Raw genomic sequence first — 5,449 nt, 5'->3', positions numbered from 1 at the left:
ATTCAATATATTCAGACTTCATTCCATATATTCAGACTTCATTCAATATATTCAAGGTTTCATTCCATATATTCAGACTTCATTCAATATATTCAAGGTTTCATTCAATATATTCAAGGTTTCATTCAATATATTCAGACTTCATTCAATATATTCAAGGTTTCATTCAATATATTCAGACTTCATTCAATATATTCAAGGTTTCATTCAATATATTCTGACTTCATTCAATATATTCAGACTTCATTCAATATATTCAAGGTTTCATTCAATATATTCAGACTTCATTCCATATATTCAAGGTTTCATTCAATATATTCAGACTTCCTTCCATATATTCAAGGTTTCATTCCATATATTCAAGGTTTCATTCCATATATTCAGACTTCATTCAATATATTCAAGGTTTCATTCAATATATTCTGACTTCATTCAATATATTCAGACTTCATTCAATATATTCAAGGTTTCATTCAATATATTCAGACTTCATTCCATATATTCAAGGTTTCATTCAATATATTCAGACTTCCTTCCATATATTCAAGGTTTCATTCCATATATTCAAGGTTTCATTCCATATATTCAGACTTCATTCAATATATTAAAGGTTTCATTCAATATATTCAGACTTCATTCAATATATTCAAGATTTCATTCAATATATTCAAGGTTTCATTCAATATATTCAGACTTCATTCCATATATTCAAGATTTAATTCAATATATTCAAGGTTTCATTCAATATATTCAGACTTCATTCCATATATTCAGACTTCATTCCATATATTCAAGGTTTCATTCCATATATTCAAGGTTTCATTCCATATATTCAGACTTCATTCCATATATTCAAGGTTTCATTCCATATATTCAAGGTTTCATTCAATATATTCAGACTTCATTCCATATAATTTCCTGAACGGCATGCCATAGTACATATATATATATATATATATATATATGTATATATATATAAAAAGGTATAATTTAAAAAAAAGTCAGGACAAAGTGCACCCAAAAAAAATACAACACACACTTCAAATATTTACAAAAAAACTATATGCAATACAAAGTTCAAGGATGTGGGCTCCTTCACTGTCTATTGTCGTGTATCAGGCCGTAGACGCTGAACATCACATCAGGTCTCCGGTCATCTGGAACCCTTCGGAGCAAGTCGGCCACCGTTTGCCCGAACCTGGAGCACTCATCAGCCCCATGCAGCTGCTGCTGAAGCTCTACCCTACGGTCTCCTAGGTTTGCCATCTGCTTTGCAAGCTCGTCCTGCTGGTCCCTCTTTCTTTTGGGCCGAGACACCGGGGACTCCACTGTGGCAAAAGCTGGTGGCCTGCTGGGAGTTGCAGGGGGAGCTGGCAAATCCTGTGTGGTAGACCGGGGGGGCTCGGTGGGCGATGCAGATGTAGAGCCTTGTCGCTGTCTGACGAACTGCACGACGTCTGTTTTTAATGAAAGAGTGGATGCTTGATTAGTCTATGTGTTTGTTTACAACCAGTAGCCAATATTACATGTTGTTAATGTTTTACGTTACACATAAGCACACACATAACCAATGATGTAGCTGTAGTAACAGAAAACACATACCTTTGCCTCATAGTTTGACTCCGTTTCGCAGTGCTTTACGTGTGGTGCCAGCCATGATAAAAAATGATAAAATGCAGGGACTTTTTGGCTGCCTCCGTCGCCACTTTTTGTGGAGAGTTTTCTGCGCAGCCGGACAAATTTGTCCCAGAGGTTCTTCCATCTCTTTGTGCACTCCGCAACCTCCAACCCCGTGTTTTGGGCGATTTCTCGCCACGAGTTGTTTGCCATTTGGCAGTTTTTGTAGTTCTTGGACGAAATATTGTAAATGTGGTCGTACTTCCTGACCTCCTCGATGAGTCTTTCCTCCAGTTGGTCCATTGCTGCTATCGGTACACAAGAACTTTAAAAATGGCGGTGTAGGAAGAAAGACCGGAAAAAGCAACTCCCGGAAATTACGTTCTGAGCGGACCAATCACAGCACTTGCGTAGTAAGGATTTTTGGGAATAATGTCACACCACAGTAAAATCAAGTTAAGTTTTTGTCTTGTCTCCATGTTTGTATTGTGATTTCCTGTTTTATTTTGAAAAGTAACTTTTCTCTCGTTTCAGGTCACTTGCCCTTCCTCATGTGCCTCGGTCTGATTGTCTTCCCCGATCCTGATTATGCTCACCTGTTTCCCATTTCCTCCATGTGTGCTTATGGTCTGCGTCTCCCCTTTGTCCTGTGCTAGTGTGTCTTGTCCCTTGTCGAGCCTCACCAGCCTTTAGTCAAAGATCCACAATTACAGTCGGTTGCCTCGTTAAGAGTGTTTTTTGTTGGCGTTTGCCTCTTAGTTTTCATAGCTCCTTTCATTAGATTAGTTATTGTTAGATCTTGTCCCTCATTGAAGGAGATTTTTGTTCATATTTATATTAAAAGTATTGTCCCTCATTGTAGGAGTTTTGTTTTTTTGTTAATGTTTATAGTTAATTCCCTCGCAGGAGGTGATTTGATTTAGTAACTAACCTTAGTTAAGTGTTGTTTTTCTTTCTCTTATCCCTTCACGGAAGGTAGGATTTTTGATTTGTGAATCATTCCCTCTTTATCGAGACGCCCTCTGTATTTGCAGTCATTGTTTTTTTTTTGTGAAAATGAAATACACGCACTGCATCAGCTTTTCCCTAACTCTGCATCTGAGTGAATGTTTTTACCAAATTTGAAGAAATTCCCACAAGGCGTTCATGAGATTAGCACACAGGGAAAGACCACGTCTCTAAATGCAGGTGTCACATGAAAGGTCCCGCTGACCACCTTGATCTGACCCGACACACACACAGACACATGAGAGAGAGAGAGAGAAGTTTCATTTCTGAGATCAAGCGGATCTCCCGTGTGTTGTTTTCTAATTGCTGGTGAAAGTGAAGGGGGTTAACCCCGAAGTGAGCACCATCACCTTCGGCCCTGGATGGAACACACCTCCGTGTTGATTGTTGTTATATAGTATACATTTGCAGATGCTATGAATGTGTTGGGCAGAGAGACAGAGAGAAGTGGAGAAGTGCTCTGTGGATGATGGGAGTTTAACCTTAAGTGAACAGAAGGCGTCTGCCTGGTAGCTGAATGCTCTACCTCCTGTTTTACTCTTACAGACTCTTGGAACGACAAGAGAGCCTGTGTTTTGGGAACGAAAACACCAACTGTCTTCACCTACTGTAGATGCTTGAGAGAGAGTCTGAGCCAGGGACAGTACATATGGTTGAGGTTCCATCAATAAGGTGAGTAATTGGGTGGCTGTGGCTGAGGGGGTGGCTGTGGCTGAGGGGGTGGCTGTGGCTGAGGGGGTGGCTGTGGCTGAGGGGGTAGAGCGGTCGTCCTCCAACCAGAAGGTCGGAAGTTCAATCCCCAGTTTTCCCATCTGCATGCCAAAGTGTCCTTGGGCAAGATACTGAACCCCAAAACTGCCCAATAGAACAATAAAAAGTGCTAGCTATAGAAGCACTGTATGAATGTGTGTGTGTGAATGGGTGAATGGAAAACTGTAGTGTAAAGCGCTTTGAGTGGTCTTCAAGACTAGAAAAGCGCTATATAAATACAACCATTGATCATTTTACCATTTTAATTAAAAATGTGATACCTTACAATATACTGTGATGTAAACTGTGTTCTGAGAATGTTTTGGAAATCTGTGGGGATTTATGTAGGTAACATAAGTTTGACAACTTGTACCATTTCTATTGGGGAGCCAATTTCGTGGCTATGCTCAGTATCAAATTCTAAATCCACATCAAAAAATTGAGGAGTAAAAAAATATGAAAAGATGAGGAGGGCGGTTGATTTTCATGTGATTTTTTACTGTGTTGTAAACTTAGTTAGTTTTAAATGTCCCCCAGGCAAAATGGAACATGCGTAACTTGTAGTGACTACAGTACCAGTATAGTGCCTGGAAAAGATAATTTTGGATACATGCATGATACCTCGAGCTGCAACTGACAACTAACACAGAAAGTGAGGGTAAACAAATGCACGTAAGAGGCATTGTCATCATTCACTTTTCATTTTCACTCTGTAATGTGTATACTGATGACTGCTGCAGCTGGCATGACAACAGATTACTTTTCAAATTTGCTGATGACTCTGTGACAGTCAGTCTCCTCCATGCAGATGAGAACAGCCATGGTCCCATTGTGGATTATGAATCTGTATTGGTGTGACTGTGCATTTTTAGTACTAAATGTGACAAAAACCAAGGAAATGAGTTTTAGGCATCAGCCCTCAAACTCTCAGAGTACTATCATCAAGGGGCAGGTGGTAGACTTTGTAAAGAACTATGGTACAAGTACCTTGGGAAGATTATTAACTATGTTCTCTCTGATGACTATGTCCCTGATGATGGCTGTTTGTATTACAGATAGCAAGTGGCTGATCCCTTATTCAGTAGAACATGTAGTAACATGTCCATGTTCCATGCTGTTTATTTTAAAATAATTTACTTGCCTTCTTGTACAATGCTCAATGATATAGATATCCATTCCAGATTTCTGCAACATACTTTGTAATTTTATCCATAATTAATTATGTAAATAAATCCAGTTTATGATTTGTGATATATGACAATTTGATTATGACTGATCATTATTCAAGGTCAGCTTTAATTTGCCTCAATTTGAGATACCTTAAATTAAGTTTAAAGTGAGAATGTCATTGTGGAAATCCTGAACTTGAATAGTGACTAATGAAGCATTGTGTTAGTTCATGCAGGACACGGAGTCATGTGCTCAGCTACCGATAGGTTTATGGGTGCTCGTCAGTCACTCAACAATCACAGCCCATTCTCTCACCAAAGCGGTCCCTTTAAATCTCATAAACCTCATCCTCACTGATCCCTGCTCAGCTATAACACTTTTAGAACTGTAATGGAAATTTTACATTTGTGTATGTATAATTGTATGATCAGACATGTGATGTATGTGGAGGACTGACCAAATGGTTGACCAAATTGTTAATCTAAAAGGGCAACTTTAAGGTTTACGATGGTGGTTTAAGAGACTTGAGTTTTATGACCTCGAGAAACCACAACTTTATGGTATCTCGTTGTATCTCTGATTGGGATCAAACAACTGGGATCTCACGGGGGGGGGGGGGGTCATCCACAGAACATGTAAACAAAAGGACAGGATGTGTGCTCCACTGAGTGAAACTACAGAAGGGTAATATATACCTTTGCATGCTTAGTGGGAGGGGGCTGTGAGTTATAAGAACACAGATTATCCTATGTTCTTTGCTCATTTGTGCATGTCAATCAGGTGATGTGTACTAATGAGTCCATCTGCAGATGCTGAATTAAACTTACAGAAAGAAGTGTTTGACTTTGTGCTTGTTTCACAGAAATTGCCACCACAGCACAGAGTACAAACACGGTTGTGGTAA

Source organism: Paralichthys olivaceus, chromosome 18 (assembly GCF_024713975.1).
Source record: "Paralichthys olivaceus isolate ysfri-2021 chromosome 18, ASM2471397v2, whole genome shotgun sequence".
NCBI lineage: Eukaryota > Metazoa > Chordata > Actinopteri > Pleuronectiformes > Paralichthyidae > Paralichthys > Paralichthys olivaceus.
The sequence above is the reverse complement of the archived record's forward strand: the minus strand, read 5'-3'. Positions refer to the sequence as shown.